At 44.0% G+C, this 24,937-nt stretch overlaps 1 protein-coding gene across 5 annotated transcripts in view; it reads left to right on the top strand.

Annotated features, from left to right (window-relative positions):
- LOC130275364 (vomeronasal type-2 receptor 116-like) overlaps positions 1–24,937 on the top strand; it is a 204,744-nt gene that overhangs the window by 112,978 nt on the left and 66,829 nt on the right. The window lies entirely within an intron of this gene.

Below are 24,937 nucleotides of genomic sequence, written 5' to 3'. Positions count from 1 at the left end.
TGTGGTTGCAGGAGAAAAAAAACTATAATTTCATTGGCCGGGTTCACATTAGCATTGAGCTTCAATAGGAAACTCCACTAGCTGAGTCTGTTACAGTAACAAACAACAGACCTGGACTGTCTGTTGCACAATGAACACCAACTGGACCCGATGGGTTCCATTGTCTTTGAATGAGCGCCATCAGGTTTCTGTCTGGTGTTTATTGTTTCATAGGAGTTAAGCAAAGAAAAAATCAGAACTTGCAGTCATTTTTTCTCCACTCAACTCTCGCAATTTGAACACTCAGCTAACAGAGCTTCTCTGAATGGAGCTCAATGCTGATGTGAACTCGGCCTTACTTTCCAAGTAAAAAGAAAAGTAACAATATAAATAAATGTAACATTTAGTATAAAAGGAGGATAATTATCACCATATATATTACCATCATACAAAATCCTATATATTGAGACCAATATTACCAAAAATAGCAGTATACAAGAAGGAATATTATCACTATACATATTACCATCATACTGTTACTGATCAAATCTTGTTTACTGAGACCAATATTACCAATAATACCAGTATACAATGAGGAATATTATCACCATACATATTACCATTATCATGTTACTGACAAATCCTGTATACTGAGACCAATATTACCAATAATACCAGTATACAAGGAGGAATAATATCACTATATATATATATATATATAGAAAGTTCATAAAAAGCAGCACATCCAGAATAGTGGAATGGGTGCAGGCCTGTTGAACCTCGGTGCTCCGGTTCTTACTAAATATGCAATGGATAGAGGCAGCACACCACGATGATATAATCCAAAAACTGTGAATTTATTCCATGATGTAGAAAACTTCTACATCATGGAATAAATTCACAGTTTTTGGATTATATCATCGTGGTGTGCTGCCTCTATCCATTGCATATATATATATATATATATATATATATATATATATGCAAATAAAAAAATGTTGCAGTATCTTGTAATACCTTTTTTTATTGGACTAACAGCATTTTGTAGAGACAAGCTTTAGGGATTCCTCCCTTTATCAAGTCCAAAGCAAATCTAAGCTCACAAGCAGAAGACACGGGTTACATCTCACAAAAATGCAGGGGTTAAGACAATGTATGTGGAGAATTCACACTAAGATGGGCCATAAATTGTCCTGTTATAGGAACACAGACTAAATAGATAAGGATGAGAAAAAGGGGGAGGGAGGGGGGATCAGGGGAGAGACTGGTAATTAAGCAGGACAAAGTGAAATGCAAAAGAGAAGACAGTACAAGTTATAAGAGAATACAGTGTCAGGCCCAAGGCCTGATTATGGAAACATACCTGTGTTTTATTATTGCATCTGTGTATAAACTAAGACCTGGGGGGTGAGGAGTCATTCAGACGGTGTATACTGTGTCTTTTGTGTATTGCAGTTTATTGAGGGGGCCTGGCTGGTTGTTTGTTTGAAGTGAGGAGCTTCTTTGAAGCGGCAGGATGGGAGATAACAGATGCCCCTTGGTGGGATCAGAGGGGGGGGGGGGGAGGGGGGAGTGGAGCTTCCCTCCAAAAAAACAAGCAGATATGATATTTAGACAATGCTAGACTCAAAGTTGGTTGTTAAGATCTGTGCCCCAAGCTGACAAGAACATCCTAAGAACAGCTGGAGACCCACTCTCATGGACTGCTATAATATCATGCTGTAAGAATTTCATTTTTGCTTTCTGAACTTGTTAAACACTTTTATATTTTTGTAACTGTATGTCATTTGTTTCTGTATTTTTATATAGTCAGTACTGTGATACCTTTTATCAGATTAAATGTTTAATTAATCAGCTCTGGTCTTTGATCTCTAAATGTATGAGCTCACCTTTCTGAAGGCAGCTCTAGTGGAAACACGTTTATCTAGGGGTTAATTTGGTGACTTGCTGGGACTAGTAGTGGATACCCAGAGGTCTGGCGGCTTTAACCCTTGCACCATCACACTCTCTCTAGCGTCTTGGCTGGACCGATAGGGTGTGATCGTGACATACAGGTTATAAGAAATTTTGATGAGTGAGATGAGAAGCTCAAATCCACATTGAGTCCCCTGTTTTTCGAGTCAAAAAACAGTATCATTTTGGCTTCAAATGTCTTTCTCTCTTGTGTGTTTTTCGAATTCCCTCTCAGTTTCCTGATTGTAAGGTCATGTATGGAGTGGCCTGATTGGGTAAAATTATGTCCAACTGGGGTGCAGTAGTCATTTTCTTTATAGCGGTTGATAGAATGTCTGTGTAGATTCATCCTTTTGTTGAGTTTCCGGCTGGTTTCATCAATGGTACATTATATCATGTAGACCACATTTGGGGATGTGCAGGAGTATAGTCCCCTAATGTTATCTAATGTAATGTTACATGATACAATGCAGCAAGTGTGACATGGGATGCTACATTGGTGAAACCAGACGGAAACTCCAAGAAAGGATGAATCTACACAGACATTCCATCAACCGCCATAAAGAAAATGACTACTGCACCCCAGTATGACACCATTTTACCCAAACAGGCCACTCCATACATGACCTAACAATCAGGTTACTGGAATTTCAAAAACACACAAGAGAGGAAGACATTTGAAGCCAAAATGATACTGTTTTTTGACTCGAAAAACAGGGGACTCAATGTGTATTTGAGCTTCTTATCAAAATTTCTTATAACCTGTACTGGATTCACTTATAACCTGTACTGTCTTCTCTTTTGCATTTCACTTTGTCCTGCTTAATTACCAGTCTCTCCCCTGCTCCCCCCTCCCACCCCCTTTTTTCTCATCCTTATCTATTTAGTCTGTGTTCCTATAACAGGACAATTTATGGCCCATCTTAGTGTGAATTCTCCACATCTATTGTCTTAACCCCTGCATATTTGTGAGATGTAACCTGTGTCTTCTGCTTGTGAGCTTAGATTTGCTTTGAACTTGATAAAGGGAGGAATCCCGAAAGCTTCTCTACAAAATGCTGTTAGTCCAATAAAAAAGGTATTACAAGATACTGCTAAATATTTTGATTTGCATCTGCATCACTGGTGTCACGATGCCGGCTGGCAGGAGGTGGATCCTCTGTGCCAGAGAGGGATTGGCGTGGACCGTGCTAGTGGACCGGTTCTAAGTCACTACTGGTTTTCACCAGAGCCCGCCGCAAAGCGGGATGGTCTTGCTGCGGCGGTAGTGACCAGGTCGTATCCACTAGCAACGGCTCAACCTCTCTGGCTGCTGAAGATAGGCGCGGTACAAGGGAGTAGACAGAAGCAAGGTCGGACGTAGCAGAAGGTCGGGGCAGGCAGCAAGGATCGTAGTCAGGGGCAACGGCAGAAGGTCTGGAACACAGGCTAGGAACACACAAGGGAACGCTTTCACTGGCACAATGGCAACAAGATCCGGCGAGGGAGTGAAGGGGAAGTGAGGTATAAATAGGGAGTGCACAGGTGAACACACTAATTGGAACCACTGCGCCAATCAGCGGCGCAGTGGCCCTTTAAATCGCAGAGACCCGGCGCGCGCGCGCCCTAGGGAGCGGGGCCGCGCGCGCCGGGACAGGACAGACGGAGAGCGAGTCAGGTACGGGAGCCGGGATGCGCATCGCGAGCGGGCGCCACCCGCATCGCGAATCGCATCCCGGCTGGAGACGGTATCGCAGCGCACCGGGTCAGTGGAGCTGCCCGGAGCGCTGCGGTAGCGAGAGTGAAGCGAGCGCTCCGGGGAGGAGCGGGGACCCGGAGCGCTCGGCGTAACAACTGGACTAATACGGCTATTCAAATTTACTATATATATATATATATATATATATATATATATATAAATATCCAATAAGAACAGCACCTCCAGAAATATCAAGAAAAAAAGAAATTGGGGTGCCCGCATATTCTGAACCTCGGTCCACTGGTTCCTCAATGCATACAAAAATATAGAAGCAGCACACCACAGGTAGAGTTCAAAAGAACGGTGAATTTATTCCATGATGTGAGAGACTACGTTTCTCCAGCCTCACGCTGGCTTTCTCAAGTGCTTAATGAGTGACATATATGAGGCTTAAATAAGCCAACCAATTACAGAGTTTGTGACATCATCACATAGTGATTATCATATATAAACAATGTATAAAACCATAAATTATTAAGACATCGTATACAAAATGTGTTACATAAATACAGATATATGTGTGTCCAGTGTAGATCCACACCTATGTGTCACCCGATCGTGACGTGTAATAAAGTGTCCATAAAAAAAGTCCATATTTCTACTATATGTAGAATACCTTCTGAGCCGCTCTCATGACACCATCCTTCCGGGACGCCGATATCTCGTGGTTACAGCTGATTAGGCTTCCGGGATCGAGGTGCGTCATCAAGCGTCTATAGCAACCTCCGGATCATCACGCCAGTCTCGCGATCAGCGAGAAATACTGTGCAGCTTAGCGTCCATAGTAACTTTGACTCGGCCGTGTTCCAGCGCATGCGCACTGGTGATGAGAAAGGAATATTCTGCCAAACACCTCCGAGGGCGTCCATAGCAACAGGAGCGGTCCCGGATCATCGAGCGCACCGCTGTTCCAATCAGGGAGTGCATCGCTCAGGTAAAGCAACTTACTTCATTACAAGGGAAACAATTAAGCCACATCATTCATACTAGACAAGCACTTCAGGACTTTGACACGGCAATCCCCTGTGTAACGGGTGTAAAGGGACATGCTTTAAAAGGTGTACATCATGGACATGGATAACACCCGCATTGAAAAGGAGATATACCTTCGGCCTAGGCCAGGTCTCATCATCCATATTCTTTCATCCCTTACCCACACAGTTAGAGGGAAGTGTCAATAGAATGTCCCAACATTCGTAGAGTACAAACATACATATGGCACTGTCAATGTTCCCCTTGAATGAAAGAAAGTATCAAGGCAGTTATCCAAAAGAAGAAGACAGGCAAAAGCAATAGAAAGCAGTGTGTGGCGTTTAGTACCAGGTTGCTATAGGTGATGACACAGGAATTATCCATTTGAAAATGATTTTTCTTAATGTTACAAAGATCGTCTCGGTGAGGATGGCATCATGGGCAGGCTCAGATATCGATAGAATTCTGAAATGTAATGGAAACAAGTATTAAAAAGAGAAAAACATACATATTACATGTCACTTTACAACATACAATAGGACAGTCCTGACCAAACAAAAGGGGCTCAATCTGTTAACGTTTCATCATTTTAGGTAGAACTGTGAATTCTACATTGAGTCCTTTCGGTTTTAAGCTGTCAAGTAAGAAAATCCACTTAAGTTCCCTTGTCTGTAATTGAGTTAATCTGTCACCGGCTCTATTAAGTGGAGGGATATGATCCACTATCATGCATTTTAAATCCGTTTCAACATGACCGGCATCCAAAAAGTGTTTGGATACCGGTAGGTCAACCCGTTGTTTTCTGATCGAGTATCTATGTTGGTTGAGTCTAGTTCTTAGATCACATTTCGTTTCCCCAACATATATAAGTTTACACGGGCACCATAATATGTACACAATATATTCACTTTCACAGGTGAGGTAAAATTTAATAGGATAGGTACGTTGTGTCATTGGATGTGTAAATACACTACCCTTTTGTATGTACCTACAACTGACACACCTTCTGCAGGGGAAACAACCCTTGGACTGAATTGTTAGGTACTTTACTAGTAAGAACCAGAGCACAAAAGACCTCCAAGGTAGCGCCAATCAAAATGCCCTACAAGAAGAAATAGAATGTTCAAAGAACAAGACTGTGGTAAATATCTCCTCACATACATTATCTGAACAACAGTTATGTCTTTTGTCTAAGGGTTTGAGTTTTTGTCCTACCTCATTTAATGATTGGTTCCAACTTGAACTAGATACGGTTTGGTTTATTAGGAAACTTAAATTGAAAATTTGGTTTCACAATCGCTCTGGGGTGCGTCAGGAGGATGGTTCTGTTCCATCATGTACCACACCACAGAGCGATATGTTCACCTTTAAACAATATGAATTACCAGGGTATAGTGAATTTCAACCACCTATAGAATCACACGCTGTTTCTACCTATTTTGATTGTATTAAGAGAGATTTTGCTACATTTAGACAAAAACAAACACGCCTCAAACATCCAAATCTGTCACATGATGAAATTCTGGCAATGCAGGAACTGATCCATGACCACAGCCTCATCATCAAATCCGCTGATAAGGGTGGTGGGGTTGTGGTCATGGATCGGAGCATGTATCTTAGGGAGGCATTGAGACAATTGGGTGACACAGAAGTTTATAAAATTTTACAGAGAGATCCGAGAGGAATAATGATGCAGAAGTTGGAGCTCATTTTGGGTGAAGCTATAGAAAAGAATATCATTGACAAGAAACTTAGGGATTTCTTACTGGTAGAGTTCCCCATTACACCGGTATTATATCTCCTGCCGAAAATTCATAAGAGCCTCATTGATCCCCCTGGGAGGCCTATAGTTTCCGGCAGGGGTTCTCTTTCTAATCATGTTTCAATATTTCTTGATAAGGTATTGCGCTCACTGGCCACTAATACAAAATCGTACTTGCAGGATACAATACACTTTTTATCTGTTATCTCTAATATTATTCTCCCAGACAATTGCATTATTGCGACATTTGATATAGTCTCACTCTATACCTCGATACAACATAGTAGAGGCATGAGGGCCGTTGATAGAGGCCTTAGGAAAACTAACTTTAGTAGCAAACAAGTGGATTTTATTCTCACATTATTGGCTTTTGTCTTGGAGAATAATTATTTTACATTTAATGAGACCTTTTATCTCCAATTACGTGGGACTGCCATGGGCAGCAACGTGGCGCCCACGTACGCCAACATTGTGATGGCGGACTTCGAGGAAGAATACGTCTATGTGTCCCACCACTCCAGGAATCTCCTGGGGTGGTGGAGATACATAGATGATATCTTCCTCATTTGGAAAGGCAACATCAGTGAGCTAGAAGAATTTAAAACTTTTCTGAATAGCATTGACCCTGACTTACAATTCACTCTAACTTTTTCAGATCAGAAAATTCACTTTCTGGATACAGAAGTTACAATTGTAGGTAACAAACTTTCTACAGATCTATATCGGAAACCAACTGACTGCAACACCTTACTTAAATTCAATTCTGCACATCCTAGACCCATGATCTCATCTCTCCCATACAGTCAGCTATTAAGAGCAAGCAGGATCACTGATTCTGACATAAAATTTGACCGAGCGATCAATCATATGGTAACACAATTTAAAGATAGGGGTTACCCAACCAGAGTAATATCACAACATGTGAACAGGGTGAAAATGGAAAGACAACGTAATCATACACCTAGCCGTAAAAAAGACCAATCCAATCGCATTCCATTCATTTCCACTTACAATGAAATCTCGGGCAATATCGCACAGTCAATTAGGAGACATTGGCATCTAATCCGGGATAGCTATCCTGACATTCCGTGTTTAGATCGCCTCCACTAATGTCATACCGTAGGGCACGTAACCTAAAAGATTGCCTAGTGAAATCAGACATTATGGGGAGTTCTTCTAAAAAAACTCAAAAGTACCTAACAATTCAGTCCAAGGGTTGTTTCCCCTGCAGAAGGTGTGTCAGTTGTAGGTACATACAAAAGGGTAGTGTATTTACACATCCAATGACACAACGTACCTATCCTATTAAATTTTACCTCACCTGTGAAAGTGAATATATTGTGTACATATTATGGTGCCCGTGTAAACTTATATATGTTGGGGAAACGAAATGTGATCTAAGAACTAGACTCAACCAACATAGATACTCGATCAGAAAACAACGGGTTGACCTACCGGTATCCAAACACTTTTTGGATGCCGGTCATGTTGAAACGGATTTAAAATGCATGATAGTGGATCATATCCCTCCACTTAATAGAGGCGGTGACAGATTAACTCAATTACAGACAAGGGAACTTAAGTGGATTTTCTTACTTGACAGCTTAAAACCGAAAGGACTCAATGTAGAATTCACAGTTCTACCTAAAATGATGAAACGTTAACAGATTGAGCCCCTTTTGTTTGGTCAGGACTGTCCTATTGTATGTTGTAAAGTGACATGTAATATGTATGTTTTTCTCTTTTTAATACTTGTTTCCATTACATTTCAGAATTCTATCGATATCTGAGCCTGCCCATGATGCCATCCTCACCGAGACGATCTTTGTAACATTAAGAAAAATCATTTTCAAATGGATAATTCCTGTGTCATCACCTATAGCAAACTGGTACTAAACGCCACACACTGCTTTCTATTGCTTTTGCCTGTCTTCTTCTTTTGGATAACTGCCTTGATACTTTCTTTCATTCAAGGGGAACATTGACAGTGCCATATGTATGTTTGTACTCTACGAATGTTGGGACATTCTATTGACACTTCCCTCTAACTGTGTGGGTAAGGGATGAAAGAATATGGATGATGAGACCTGGCCTAGGCCGAAGGTATATCTCCTTTTCAATGCGGGTGTTATCCATGTCCATGATGTACACCTTTTAAAGCATGTCCCTTTACACCGTTAAAAGTCCTGAAGTGCTTGTCTAGTATGAATGATGTGGCTTAATTGTTTCCCTTGTAATGAAGTAAGTTGCTTTACCTGAGCGATGCACTCCCTGATTGGAACAGCGGTGCGCTCGATGATCCGGGACCGCTCCTGTTGCTATGGACGCCCTCGGAGGTGTTTGGCAGAATATTCCTTTCTCATCACCAGTGCGCATGCGCTGGAACACGGCCGAGTCAAAGTTACTATGGACGCTAAGCTGCACAGTATTTCTCGCTGATCGCGAGACTGGCGTGATGATCCGGAGGTTGCTATAGACGCTTGATGACGCACCTCGATCCCGGAAGCCTAATCAGCTGTAACCACGAGATATCGGCGTCCCGGAAGGATGGTGTCATGAGAGCGGCTCAGAAGGTATTCTACATATAGTAGAAATATGGACTTTTTTTATGGACACTTTATTACACGTCACGATCGGGTGACACATAGGTGTGGATCTACACTGGACACACATATATCTGTATTTATGTAACACATTTTGTATACGATGTCTTAATAATTTATGGTTTTATACATTGTTTATATATGATAATCACTATGTGATGATGTCACAAACTCTGTAATTGGTTGGCTTATTTAAGCCTCATATATGTCACTCATTAAGCACTTGAGAAAGCCAGCGTGAGGCTGGAGAAACGTAGTCTCTCACATCATGGAATAAATTCACCGTTCTTTTGAACTCTACCTGTGGTGTGCTGCTTCTATATTTTTATATATATATATATATATATATATATATATATATATATATATACAGTGACCCCCCGACTTATGAAGGCCCCGACATATGATCATTTCAACATATGATGGCCTCTCAGAGCCCATCGTATGTTGAAGGCAGCATCGACATATGATGCTGCTGTGTGTCGGGGCCATCATACAAACAGCTATCTGACAGCGCTGACAACTTCAGCAACTGACAGATAGTTGTTTAATGTGCCCCGTTCTGCCTCCTGTTACTGCTAACTCACGCAGGCTTCCACTGTGAGCTCCGTGTAAGCCCCCCCAGTGCAGCCATAGCAATAGCCTGCAGCATCTTGCTGCAGGCATCCAATGAGCTGCTGGCTGCCCTCCCCTTCCTTTCCTATAGAGCTGTAGTCGGCAGGATCGTAATGAAGGACATTCTGTCCCCCCTGAAGGTATTTAAAGAACTGTACAGTACTGTATGCGATGTCACACATCACATACAATACATATACACACTATACACCCCATACATCAAAGTTTCCCTATCAGTGTGCCTCCAGCTGTTGTAAAACTATAACTCTCAGCATGCCCAGACAGTCAATGGCTGTACATGCATGCTGGGAGTTGTAGTTGTGCAACAGCTGGAGGCACCCTGGTTTGTTAAACACTCCCCATACACTCCACATACAATGGTCATCCCAGAACCAATTAGCAGTTTCCCATAGAGATATGTATTCAACTTACAATGGTTCCAAGGCCCCAGAACCAATTACCATTTTTACATAGACATATGTAATCGACATATGATGGTTTCAACATATGATGGTTCTCCTGGAACCAATTAATATCATATGTTGAGGGACCACTGTATATATATATATAAAGCCAGCATACTGTTATGACCAAATATATTTATATATATATATATATATATATATATATATATATATATATATATATATAAAATCAGCATATTGTTATGACCAAATCCAATATACCGAGACCAATAGACCAATAATACTAATAATACCTGTATACAAGGAGAAAATATTATCACCATACATATTACCATCATACTATCAGTGGTTAAATCCGGTATACTGAGATCAATATTACCAATAATACCAGTGAACAAGGAGGAATATTATCACCTTACCATCATACTGTTATGACCAAATCCAGTATACTGAGACCAATAATATTAATAATAACAGTACAAAAAACTAAAAAGGTCAGCACCTCCAAAAAAAAAAAAAAGCACCTCCCTTTATAATAATAATGATGACAGTTTTGCTTCTCAATTTAAATTTGTTATCAAGAAGTTACCCCCCCGAGTTGGTACAACAGGCTTTTGAATAACCTCTTAAGGACTGAGGGCGTATGGATACGCCCGTGGGAATTCGGTCCCTGCCGCTAGCCAGTTGGGGACTGGACCGGGATGCCTGCTGAAATCATTCAGCAGGCATCCTGGCACATCGCTGAGGGGGTCCTGAGACTCCCCCATGTTGGCGATCGCAGGAAATCGCATGTCAAGTCAGACATGTGATTTTCTGCTATTCCGGGCTGATCGGGTCTCTGGTGACCCGATCGCCTGGAAAATAGGGATGATCGGAGCTGTCAGTGACAGCCCAGATCATCCTGAGGGATAGGAGCGAGGTTGCAGTGGTTTGATCTCCTCCTATCCCCTGCCATTAGTCAGAAATTAATTCTGACCAATGGCAGCACACGATAGGGGGTTGCCATGGAAACCCCCCGCTCTGCCCACCCCTGGATGTCGGGCAGAACGGGGGGAGAAGATGGCGGCTGGTACCTGAGGACAAGATGCCGTGGGGACTGCCGATCATCGGTGGAGACAGCGGAGATCAGCGGCGCAGGTAGGGAGGCGATGGTGGGGGGGGGGAAAGGAAGGTGGCAGTAAAGCGATATTTACTGCTGCCCTTCTAGTGGTTGCCAAACTGCAACTCCCAGCATGCCCAGACTGTCTGGGCATGCTGGGAGTTGTTGTTTTGCAAAATCTGGAGGGTCACAGTTTGAAGACCACTATTACAGTGGTGCCCAAACGGTAGCCCTCCCGATCTTGCCAAACTACAACTCTCAGCATGCCAAGACTGCCCAGGCATGCTGGGAGTTGTAGTTCTGTAACATCTATCACTTCAGATTTTGCAATTTTCATGAAAATTTTGAAAATTGCTGCTATACTTTGAAGCCCGCTAATTTTTTCAATAAGTAAAAACATGTCCATTTTATGATGCCAACATAAAGTAGACATAGTGTATTTGTGAATTAATATAAAATGTATTTGGAATATCAATTTTCCTTACAAGTAGAGAGCTTTAAAGTTCGAAAAATGCAAAATTTTCAAAATTTATATAAAATTTGGGGATTTTTCACCAAGAAAGGATGCAAGTAACGACAAAACTTTACCACTAAAATAAAGTAGACTATGTCACGAAAAAACAATCTCAGAATAATTGGTAAAAGTATCTCAGAGTTATTAATGCATAAAGTGACAGTGGTCAGATGTGCAAAAAAAGGGCTCAGTCCTTAAGGTGAAAAAGGGCTCAGTCCTTCAGGGGTTAAACAAATATTTTTGTTTATTCAGAGTATAAAATTTCCCTATTTATCACATGTAAAACCAAGTTTTTGATATGCTAGGAATATGGCCGGGACTTACCGATTATCACAAGGACTATTCAAATGACACCACTGATAACGGTTTAATAGAGATCAGTACACATGATAGACATAATGGCCCAGATTTATCAAAATGTTTGAGAGAAAAACTGGAATGATTATCCCACAGAAACCAATCACAGCTCAGCTAACGAGCTCTGGTAAAGTCAAAGCTGAGTTGTGATTGGTTGCTATAGAAAATCACACCAGTTTTTCTCTCACACAGTTTGATAAATCTCCCCCAATATCTCTCCTATTCCAAAGGTTATTGTATTGTGTGGTATTGTAATTGTAATTGTGTTGTATTGTAATTGTATTGTATTGTATTGACTGACCGATAATACCACCAGTCACTCATATTGCTTACTCCTCAAGATCACGCCTACTGTTGTCCTGTGGTAATTGGTTAGTCTCGGCCATATACCTAGTATATCGAAAACTAATGTATATGGTGGAAACCCCATCAATTGGTGATGTTATCAATAGAGAATACTTAAAGGGTTACTCCGACCCTAGACATCTTATCCTCTATCTAAAGGATAGGGGATAAGATGTCTGATCGTAGGGGTCAAACTGCTGGCACCCCCGCAATCTCTGTGAAGCACCCGGCATTAGTTTGGCATGCTAGGTCCTAATGTCACTGCCACACCCCTTGTGACATCACGCCATGCCCACTTAATGAAAGTGTATGGGAGGGGGTGTGGTGGTTTGCATTGAGGGGGCGTGGTGTGACATCACAAGGGGCATGGCCATGATGTTAAGACCCTGCCGTCCGCTCCAAGTGTTTGGAACCAAATGTTCCGAATGCTAGGGCAGCAGAGTACCCCTTTAACCCCTTAAGGATGCCCTGACGTCCTGGTACTTAAGGACTCAGGATGTACCTGTATGCCCTGAGAATTTTCAGGAACCGGCCCAGAATGCCTGCTGAAATCGGGGTACTCAGACACCTCCCCACATCGGCGATTGACGATTCTGTACTGTCCCAGTACACTGACAACACAGGGACATTCCTGCAGTTCCAAGAGGAAGTTATAAAGGCCCTAATCTTTGGTGACTGCCGAAGAGAGGGCCAGAGCACCTCTGGAACTGTGGACCCCCAGATCGCCCCAGGCCAAGACTTTCCAAATTACAATTTTCATTTTCACAGACCACTGTTCCAAAAATCTGTCAGACACCTGTGGGGCGTAAATGTTCACTGCACCCCTTATTAAATTCCTTGAGGTGTGTAGTTTCCAAAACGGGGTCACATGTGGGGGGGAGTGCATTGTTCTGGTACCATGGGGGCTTTGTAAACACACGTGGCCTTCAATTATGGACAAATTTTCTCTCCAAAAGCCCAATGGCACTCCTTCTCTTCTGAGCATTGTAGTTCACCTGCAGAGCACTTTACATCCACAAATGGGATATGTTCTTACTCAGAAGAAATGGGGTTACAAATTTTGGAAGACTTTAACCCCCACGATCGCCGACATGGGGGGGGGGGGTCTCAGGACCCCTCTCGGCGATATGCCGTGATGCTTGCTGAATGATTTCAGCATGGCGTCCCTGTCCGGTCCCCGAGCGGCTAGCGGCGTGGACCCAAATTCCCACGGGCGTACCTGTACACCCTGCGTCCTAAAGGACTCAGGATGCAGGGCGTATGCATACGCCCTGCATCTTGAAGAGGTTAAAGGGGTTATCCAGGAAAAAACGTTTTTTATATATATCAACTGGCTCCAGAAAGTTAAACAGATTTGTAAATTACTTCTATAAAAAAATCTTAATCCTTTCAGTACTTATGAGCTTCTGAAGTTAAGGTTGTTCTTTTCTGACTAAGTGCTCTCTGATGACACTTGTCTCGGGAAACGCCCAGTTTAGAAGGGGTTTGCTATGGGGATTTGCTTCTAAACCGGGCGGTTCCCGAGACAGGTGTCATCAGAGAGCACTTAGACAGAAAAGAACAACCTTAACTCCAGAAGCTCATAAGTACTGAAAGGATGAAACATTTTTAATAGAAGTAATTTACAAATCTGTTTAACTTTCTGGAGCCAGTTGATATATAAAAAAAAAGTTTTTTCCTGGATAACCCCTTTAAAATTGCAATTTTCACTTTCCCCAAACTACACTTTATCCATTCCTGGAAAATAAATTTAGGAAACACCTGTATTTTCAAATGTCCACTTCACCCCTATACACCTTCCCTAGGGGGTGTACTGTTTTTAATAGGCTCACATATGGGTGTTCCTTTCTTGCATTTTTCTCTGGATGTATGTAACTGTTTGGTCCTTAAGAAACATCGGCCTCAAATGTGAAGAGTTCTCACTCATGAGCTCTGTCGTATTTCCAGGCGACAATTTGGAGTCACATGTTAGTTGTTCACAGAAGGATGAAGCAGAGCATAGGTTGAAAATTGCTATTTGCTTAAGCTACCCTTCATCCATTCCTGGAAAATACATTTTGGAGACAACTGTACGTTCAAAATGTCCTCTTTACCCCTATACCCATTCCTCAGGGGGGGGTACTTTCTGTAATGGTGTCACATGAGGGTGTTTCTTTTTTGTATTTACCTCTGAAAGTATGTAACCGTCAGTTAGTGATATACAAACAGACCTCTATGACTTCTGAGCCCTGTTGTGTGCCCGCCCAGCACGTTACCCCATATGGCGATGTATTTTCATAATCAGGAGAAAAATCAATCCAAAATGTGTAACCTGGTTTCCCCCATTACTTTTTGTGAAAATGTTAAACATTTAGTAACCCCAGAATTTTAGTGTAAAAATGTTTTTTTTCATTTTACGGCCAACTGTTCCAAAAACCTGTGAGGTATAAGTACTCACTGTACCATTTGTTACCTTCCTTGAGGGGTGTAGATTCAAAATTGTGGTCACTTTTAGTTTTTTTTTCTTAGATTCTATGTCAGATCCTCAACCATTGCAATGCAAATCACCACTTTAGGCCTCAAATCTCATTGATGCTGTCTAACACCTAAGCCCTGTTTTGCACCCGCAGAGTGTTTTACAGCCAAATATTGGGTATTTCCTTATTCTGGAGAAATTAGGCTACACATTTAGTGGAGCTTTTTTCCTATTACTTCTTGTGAAACTAAAAAAATTGGGGTAATACCAACAATTCAGTGGTAAAAATAAAATGTTTCACTTTTACAGCCCACTGTTCAAAAAAACTGTGAGGTGTAAGTTCTCACTGTAACCCTTGTTATGTTCCTGGAAAGGTGTAGTTTCTAAAATGGTGTCACATGTGGGGGGTTTCTGCTGTTCTTGCACAATGGGGGCTTTATAAACGCACATGGCCCCCGACTTCTATTCTGAGCATTGCAGTGCGCCCGCAGAGCACTTTATAACCACATTTGGGGTATTTTCTTTCTCAGGCAAAATTGCACTACAAATTTTGGGGTCCATTTTCTCCTATTACCCCATGTGAAATTGAAACATTTGGGGTAACACCATCATTATAGTGTTAAAAATAAATATTTTCTATTTTATGGCCAACTGTTCAAAAAACCTGTGAGGTGTAAGTACTCTCTTTAACTCTTGGTATGTTCCTTGAGGGGTTTAGTTTCCAAAATGGTGTAACATGTGGGGGGTTTCTGCTGTTCTGGTACCATTGGGGCTTTGTAAACGCACATGGACCCCGACTTCAATTCCAGCAGAAATCTCTCTCCAAATGCCCAATGGCGCACCTTCTGATCTGAGACCTGTAGCGTGCCAGCAGAGCACTTTATGTCCACATATGGGGTGTCACCTTTATCAAATTTTTGGGTCCATTTCTCCAAATACACCATGGGAAAATCAAAAATTTGGAGTAACACCATCATTTTAGTGTTAAAAATCGAATTTTTCACTTTTGCTGCCCACTGTTCAAAAAAACTGTGAGGTGTAAGTACTCACTGTACCCCTTGTTACATTCCTTGAGGGGTGTAGTTTGCAAAAGGGTGTCACATGTACAGGGTTTCCACTGTTCTGGCACAATAGGGGCTTTGTAAACACACATGGCCTGCAACTTCAATTTAAGCTAAATTCTCTCTCCAAAAGCCCAATGGTGTTTCTTCTGTTCTGAGACCTTTAGTGCTCCAGCAGAGCACTTTACGTATGGAGTATTTCCTTAATAGGGAGAAATTGAGCTTCAACTTTTGGGGTCCATTTTCTCTTATTACCCCATGTGAAAATGAAAAATTTTGAATAACACCTGTCACGATTCGGCTGGCAGGAGGTGGATCCTCTGTGCCAGAGAGGGATTGGCGTGGACCGTGCTAGTGGACCGGTTCTAAGTTACTACTGGTATTCACCAGAGCCCGCCGCAAAGCGGGATGGTCTTGCAGCGGCGGTAGTAACCAGGTCGTATCCACTAGCAACGGCTCAACCTCTCTGACTGCTGAAGATAGGCGCGGTACAAGGGAGTAGACAAGAGCAAGGTCGGACGTAGCAGAAGGTCGGGGCAGGCAGCAAGGATCGTAGTCAGGGGCAACGGCAGGAGGTCTGGAACACAGGCTAGGAACACACAAGGAAACGCTTTCACTGGCACAATGGCAACAAGATCCGGCGAGGGAGTGCAGGGGAAGTGAGGTATACATAGGGAGTGCACAGGTGAACACACTAATTAGAACAACTGCGCCAATCAGTGGCGCAGTGGCCCTTTAAATCGCAGAGACCCGGCGCGCGCGCGCCCTAGGGAGCGGGACCGCGCGCCGGGACAGGACCGACGGAGAGCGAGTCAGGTACGGGAGCCGGGGTGCGCATCGCGAGCGGGCGCCACCCGCATCGCGAATCGCATCCCGGCTGGAGGCGGTATCGCAGCGCACCCGGTCAGTGGATCTGACCGGGGCGCTGCAGTAGCGAGGATGTGGCGAGCGCTCCGGGGAGGAGCGGGGACCCAGAGCGCTCGGCGTAACAGTACCCCCCCCCTTGGGTCTCCCCCTCTTCTTGGAGCCTGAGAACCTGAGGACCAGACTTTTGTCTAGGATGTTGTCCTCAGGTTCCCAGGATCTCTCTTCAGGACCACAGCCCTCCCAATCGACCAAAAAATTTTTTTTCCCTCTGACCGTCTTGGAGGCCAGTATCTCCTTTACGGAGAAGATGTCAGAGGAACCGGAAGCAGGAGTGGGAGAAACAAGTTTGGGAGAGAAACGGTTGATGATGAGTGGTTTAAGAATAGAGACATGAAAGGCATTAGGAATACGAAGAGAAGGAGGAAGAAGAAGTTTGTAAGAGACAGGATTAATTTGGCACAAGATTTTGAAAGGACCAAGATAGCGTGGTCCCAGTTTGTAGCTGGGGACACGGAAGCGGACATATTTAGCGGAGAGCCATACCTTGTCTCCGGGAGAAAAAATGGGGGGAGCTCTTCTTTTCTTATCGGCAAACTTTTTCATGCGAGATGAAGCCTGTAAAAGAGAATTTTGGGTCTCTTTCCATATGGTGGAAAGATCACGAGTCACTTCATCCACAGCGGGCAAACCAGAGGGCAAGGGAGTAGGGAGGGGGGGAAGAGGGTGACGGCCGTACACCACGAAAAATGGGGATTTAGAAGAAGATTCAGAGACTCTGAAGTTGTACGAGAATTCGGCCCATGGTAGAAGATCTGCCCAGTCATCCTGGCGGGAGGAAACAAAATGCCGTAAATAGTCACCCAGGACCTGGTTAATTCTTTCTACTTGCCCATTGGATTGAGGATGATAAGCAGAAGAGAAGTTTAATTTAATCTTGAGTTGTTTACAGAGAGCCCTCCAGAATTTTGACACGAATTGGACGCCTCTATCCGAGACGATCTGCGTGGGCAAACCGTGAAGACGAAAAATGTGTACAAAAAATTGTTTTGCCAACTGAGGCGCTGAAGGAAGACCAGGAAGAGGAATAAAATGTGCCATCTTGGAAAATCGATCAACGACCACCCAAACAACAGTGTTGCCACGGGATGGGGGTAAGTCTGTAATAAAGTCCATACCAATCAGAGACCAAGGCTGTTCGGGGACAGGCAGAGGATGAAGGAGACCAGCAGGCTTCTGGCGAGGAGTCTTATCCCGGGCACAGACAGTACAGGCCCGCACAAAATCAACAACATCCGTCTCCAGAGTCGGCCACCAATAGAAGCGAGAGATGAGTTGCAAAGACTTTTTGATGCCCGCATGGCCAGCGAGGTGGGAGGAGTGACCCCATTTGAGAATCCCGAGACGTTGGCGTGGAGAAACGAAGGTCTTCCCTGGAGGAGTTTGCCTGATGGAGGCTGGAGAAGTGGAGATCAGACAGTCAGGAGGAATGATGTGTTGCGGAGAGACCTCTACTTCCGAAGCATCCGAGGAACGAGAGAGAGCATCGGCCCTAATGTTCTTGTCGGCAGGGCGAAAATGAATTTCAAAGTTAAAACGGGCAAAGAACAAAGACCACCTGGCCTGGCGAGGATTCAGCCGTTGGGCAGACTGGAGATAGGAGAGATTCTTGTGGTCGGTGTAAATGATAACTGGAAATTTTGATCCCTCCAGCAGATGCCTCCATTCCTCAAGTGCCAATTTAATGGCCAGTAGTTCTCGATCCCCGATGGAGTAGTTCCTCTCCGCCGGAGAGAAGGTCCTAGAAAAAAAACCACAAGTAACAGCATGCCCGGAAGAATTTTTTTGTAGAAGGACCGCTCCAGCTCCCACTGAGGAGGCATTAACCTCCAATAGGAAGGGTTTAGATGGGTCAGGTCTGGAGAGCACGGGAGCAGAAGAAAAGGCAGACTTGAGCCGTTTAAATGCGTCTTCCGCTTGAGGAGACCAGGACTTAGGATTGGCATTCTTCTTGGTTAAAGCCACGATAGGAGCCACAATAGTGGAAAAATGAGGAATAAATTGTCTGTAATAATTGGCGAACCCCAAAAAACGTTGGATAGCACGGAGTCCGGAGGGGCGTGGCCAATGTAAGATGGCAGAGAGTTTATCTGGGTCCATTTGTAGTCCATGGCCAGAAACCAAGTATCCTAGGAAAGGAAGAGATTGACATTCAAACAGACATTTCTCCATTTTGGCATAAAGTTGATTGTCTCGAAGTCTCTGAAGAACCATGCGGACATGCTGGCGGTGTTCCTCTAAGTTGGCAGAAAAAATCAGAATATCGTCCAGATACACAACAACACAGGAATATAAGAGATCACGAAAAATTTCATTAACAAAGTCTTGGAAGACGGCAGGGGCGTTGCACAGGCCAAAGGGCATGACCAGATACTCAAAGTGTCCATCTCTAGTGTTAAATGCAGTTTTCCATTCGTCCCCCTCCCTGATGCGGATGAGATTATAAGCACCTCTTAAGTCCAGTTTGGTAAAGATGTGGGCACCTTGAAGGCGATCAAAGAGTTCTGAGATAAGAGGTAGGGGGTAGCGGTTCTTTACCGTGATTTTATTAAGTCCGCGGTAATCAATGCAAGGACGTAGGGAGCCATCTTTTTTGGACACAAAGAAAAATCCAGCTCCGGCAGGAGAGGAGGATTTGCGGATAAACCCCTTTTTTAAATTTTCCTGGATGTATTCAGACATAGCAAGAGTCTCTGGGGCGGACAGAGGATAAATTCTGCCCCGGGGTGGAGTAGTGCCCGGGAGGAGGTCAATAGGACAGTCATAAGGCCTGTGAGGAGGTAAAGTCTCAGCTTGTTTTTTGCAAAATATGTCAGCATAGTCCATATAAGCCTTAGGGAGACCGGTTACAGGGGGAACCACAGGGTCACGGCAGGGAGTACTGGGAACCGGTTTAAGACAGTCCTTGAAACAAGAAGTACCCCAGCTCTTGATCTCTCCTGTGGACCAATCAAGGGTTGGGGAATGGCGTTGAAGCCACGGTAGTCCAAGGAGAATTTCGGAAGTGCAATTGGAGAGGACCAAAAACTCAATTTTTTCGTGATGAGGTCCGATGCACATTAGGAGGGGCTCCGTGCGGTAACGTACGGTACAGTCCAATCTTTCATTGTTAACACAATTGATGTAGAGGGGTCTGGCGAGACTGGTCACCGGGATGTTGAACCTGTTGATGAGGGAGGCCAAAATAAAATTTCCTGCAGATCCGGAATCCAAGAAGGCCATGGTAGAGAAGGAGAAGGTAGAGGCAGATATCCGCACAGGCACAGTAAGGCGTGGAGAAGCAGAGTTGACATCAAGAACTGTCTCACCTTTGTGCGGAGTCAGCGTACGTCTTTCCAGGCGGGGAGGACGGATAGGACAATCCTTCAGGAAGTGTTCGGTACCGGCACAGTACAGGCAAAGATTCTCCATGCGGCGTCGTGTCCTCTCTTGAGGTGTCAAGCGAGACCGGTCAACTTGCATAGCCTCCACGGCGGAAGGCACAGGAACGGATTGCAGAGGACCAGAGGAGAGAGGAGCCGGGGAGAAAAAACGCCTCGTGCGAACAAAGTCCATATCCTGGCGGAGCTCCTGACGCCTTTCGGAAAAACGCATGTCAATGCGAGTGGCTAGATGAATGAGTTCATGCAGGTTAGCAGGAATTTCTCGTGCGGCCAGAACATCTTTAATGTTGCTGGATAGGCCTTTTTTAAAGGTCGCGCAGAGGGCCTCATTATTCCAGGATAATTCGGAAGCAAGAGTACGGAATTGTATGGCGTACTCGCCAACGGAAGAATTACCCTGGACCAGGTTCAGCAGGGCAGTCTCAGCAGAAGAGGCTCGGGCAGGTTCCTCAAAGACACTTCGAATTTCCGAGAAGAAGGAGTGTACAGAGGCAGTGACGGGGTCATTGCGGTCCCAGAGCGGTGTGGCCCATGACAGAGCTTTCCCAGACAGAAGGCTGACTACGAAAGCCACCTTAGACCTTTCAGTAGGAAACTGGTCCGACATCATCTCCAAGTGCAGGGAACATTGTGAAAGAAAGCCACGGCAAAACTTAGAGTCCCCATCAAATTTAACCGGCAAGGATAGTCGTAGGCCGGAAGCAGCCACTCGCTGCGGAGGAGGTGCAGGAGCAGGCGGAGGAGATGATTGTTGAAGCTGTGGTAGTAGCTGCTGTAGCATCACGGTCAGTTGAGACAGCTGGTGGCCTTGTTGCGCTATCTGTTGCGACTGCTGGGCGACCACCGTGGTGAGGTCGGCGACAACTGGCAGTGGAACTTCAGCGGGATCCATGGCCGGATCTACTGTCACGATTCGGCTGGCAGGAGGTGGATCCTCTGTGCCAGAGAGGGATTGGCGTGGACCGTGCTAGTGGACCGGTTGTAAGTTACTACTGGTATTCACCAGAGCCCGCCGCAAAGCGGGATGGTCTTGCAGCGGCGGTAGTAACCAGGTCGTATCCACTAGCAACGGCTCAACCTCTCTGACTGCTGAAGATAGGCGCGGTACAAGGGAGTAGACAAGAGCAAGGTCGGACGTAGCAGAAGGTCGGGGCAGGCAGCAAGGATCGTAGTCAGGGGCAACGGCAGGAGGTCTGGAACACAGGCTAGGAACACACAAGGAAACGCTTTCACTGGCACAATGGCAACAAGATCCGGCGAGGGAGTGCAGGGGAAGTGAGGTATACATAGGGAGTGCACAGGTGAACACACTAATTAGAACAACTGCGCCAATCAGTGGCGCAGTGGCCCTTTAAATCGCAGAGACCCGGCGCGCGCGCGCCCTAGGGAGCGGGGCCGCGCGCGCCGGGACAGGACCGACGGAGAGCGAGTCAGGTACGGGAGCCGGGGTGCGCATCGCGAGCGGACGCCACCCGCATCGCGAATCGCATCCCGGCTGGAGGCGGTATCGCAGCGCACCCGGTCAGTGGATCTGACCGGGGCGCTGCAGTAGCGAGGATGTGGCGAGCGCTCCGGGGAGGAGCGGGGACCCGGAGCGCTCGGCGTAACAACACCATTATTTTAGTGTTAAAAATCAAATTTTTTTTATTTTCTCATCTAAGTTGGACGCAAACCTGTCAAATACCTGGGAGGTGTTAAGGCTCACTGTACCCCTTGTTACGTTCCTTGAGGGGTGTAGTTTCCCAAATAGTGGGCCATGTGGAGTTTATTATTATTATTTTTTTTTGCTGTTCTGGCACCATGGGGGCTTCCTAAATGAAACATGCCCCCCAAAAACCATGATCGCTAAATTTGCTCTCCAAAATCCCACAGTTGCTCTTTCCCTCTTGAGCCATGTTGTAAGCCCGCAGAGCACTTTACATCAACATATGAGGTAATTCCATTCTCGAGAGAAGTTGGGCTACAAATTTTGGGAGGCTTTTCCTCACATCTACTTCAAACTTAACTGTTCCCTGAAAAAATTAGATTTTGAATTTTTCATGAAAATTTGGAAAATTGCTGCTATAATTGAAGCCCTGTAATGTCTTTAAAAAGTAAAAACATGTCAACTTTATGATGCCAACATAAAGTCGACATATTGTATATGTGAATCAATATATAATGTATTTGGGATGTCCATTTTCCTTACAAGCAGAGCGTTTCAAAGTTAGAAAAATGCAAAATTTTCAACATTTTCATAACATTTTTGGAAAATGGATGTGCTGCAGGAGAGATTGCGGGGGTCTAGGGGCGGAGTACCACTTGTCTAGGGGCGGTGTACCCCTTTAAGGTCAAAATGGACTGATACCTTAAGGGGTTAAGGTCAAACAGTCTTCAGTTTGATGCCCATTAGCACAGACCACTGACGAAGCTCTGAGGAGCAAAACATGCAAGGGGGCTATGTGTTTGAGTTTTTAACCCCTTAACGAGGCAGGACGTATATTTACGTCCTGTGCCGGCTCCCACGATATGAAGCGGGATCGCGCCGCGATCCCGCATCATATCGCGTCGGTCCCGGCGCTCATCAACGGCCGGGACCCGCGGCTAATACCACACATCGCCGATCGCGGCGATGTGTGGTATTAACCCTTTGGAAGCGGCGGTCAAAGCTGACCGCCGCTTCTAAAGTGAAAGTGACCCGGCTGCTCAGTCGGGCTGTTCGGGACCGCCGCGGTAAAATCGCGGCGTCCCGAACAGCTGAGAGGACACCGGGAGGGCCCTTACCTGCCTCCTCGGTGTCCGATCGGCGAATGACTGCTCCGTGCCTGAGATCCAGGCAGGAGCAGTCAAGCGCCGATAACACTGATCACAGGCGTGTTAATACACGCATGTGATCTGTGTAAAAGATCAGTGTGTGCAGTGTTAAAGGTCCCTATGGGACCTATAACACTGCAAAAAAAAAGTAAAAAAAAAGTGTTAATAAAGGTCATTTAACCCCTTCCCTAATAAAAGTTTGAATCACCCCCCTTTTCCCAGAAAAAAAATAAAACAGTGTAAAAAAATAAAAATAAACATATGTGGTATCACCGCATGCGTAAATGTCCGAACTATAAAAATATATAATTAATTAAACCGCACGGTCAATGGCGTACGCGCACAAAAATTCCAAAGTCAAAAAATGGTCACTTTTTATACTATTAAAAAATGAATAAAAAGTGATCAAAAAGTCCGATCAAAACAAAAATCATACCGATAAAAACTTCTGATCACGGCGCAAAAAATGAGTCCTCATGCCCTGTACGTGGAAAAATAAAAAAGTTATAGGGGTCAGAAGATTACATTTTTAAACGTATAAATTTTCCTGCATGTAGTTATGATTTTTTCCAGAAGTGCGACAAAATCAAATCATTTTAACCGTATGGACCTACAGAATAATGATAAGGTGTAATTTTTACCGAAATATGCAATGCGTAGAAACGGAAGCCCCCAAAATTTACAAAATGGCGTTTTTTTCTTCGATTTTGTCGCACAATGATTTTTTTTTTCCGTTTCGAAGTGGATTTTTGGGTAAAATGACTAAGTTCACTGCAAAGTAGAATTGGCGACGCAAAAAATAAGCCATAATATGGATTTTTAGGTGGAAAATGTAAAGGTTTATGATTTTTAAAAGGTAAGGAGGAAAAAACGAAAGTGCAAAAACGGAAAAACCCTGAGTCCTTAAGGGGTTAATAAGCGTTTGTCACCAGTTATATTTTATACTTGTTGTTAGGACTGCAGCCATCAACAGTAAACATGATGAGATACGTTCAGTGCTATCCGCTAAGGGCAGGCACCCTCATTATGTTACAGTGACGTACTTTAACCCCTTCAGGACCAAGCCCATTTTGGCCTTAAGGACCAGAGCGTTTTTTGCACATCTGACCACTGTCACTTTAAACATTAATAACTCTGGAATGCTTTTAGTTATCATTCTGATTCCGAGATTGTTTTTTCGTGACATATTCTACTTTAACATGGTGGTAAATTTTTGTGGTAACTTGCATCCTTTCCTTGTGAAAAATCCTAAAATTTGATGAAAAATTTGAAAATTTATCATTTTTCTAACTTTGAAGCTCTCTGCTTGTAAGGAAAATGTATATTACAAATAAAAAAAAAATGTATTCACATATACAATATGTCTACTTTATGTCTGCATCATAAAAGTGACGAGTTTTTACTTTTGGAAGACACCAGAGGGCTTCAAAGTTCAGCAGCAATTTTCCAATTTTTCACAAAATTTTCAAACTCACTATTTTTCAGGGACCAGTTCAGGTTTGAAGTGGATTTGAAGGGTCTTCTTATTAGAAATTCCCCACAAAAGACCCCATTATAAAAACTGCACCCCCCAAAGTATTCAAAATGACATTCAGTCATCATTTTAACCCTTTAGGTGTTTCACAGGAATAGAAGCAAAGTGAAGGAGAAAATTCACAATCTTCATTTTTTACACTCGCATGTTCTTGTAGACCCAATTTTTAAATTTTTACAAGGGGTAAAAGGAGAAAATGTATACTTATATTTGTAGACTGATTTCTCTCAAGTAAGCACATACCTCATATGTCTATGTAAAGTGTTCGGCGGGCGCAGTAGAGGGCTCAGAAGGGAAAGAGCGATAAGGGGATTTTGGAGAGTACGTTTTTCTGAAATGGTTTTTGGGGGGCATGTTGCATTTAGGAAGCCCTTATGGTGCCAGAACAGCAAAAAACCCTCACATGGCATACCAATTTGGAAACT

Source organism: Hyla sarda, chromosome 6 (assembly GCF_029499605.1).
Source record: "Hyla sarda isolate aHylSar1 chromosome 6, aHylSar1.hap1, whole genome shotgun sequence".
NCBI classification, from domain to species: domain Eukaryota; kingdom Metazoa; phylum Chordata; class Amphibia; order Anura; family Hylidae; genus Hyla; species Hyla sarda.
This window is presented reverse-complemented; position numbering and strand designations above follow the sequence as displayed.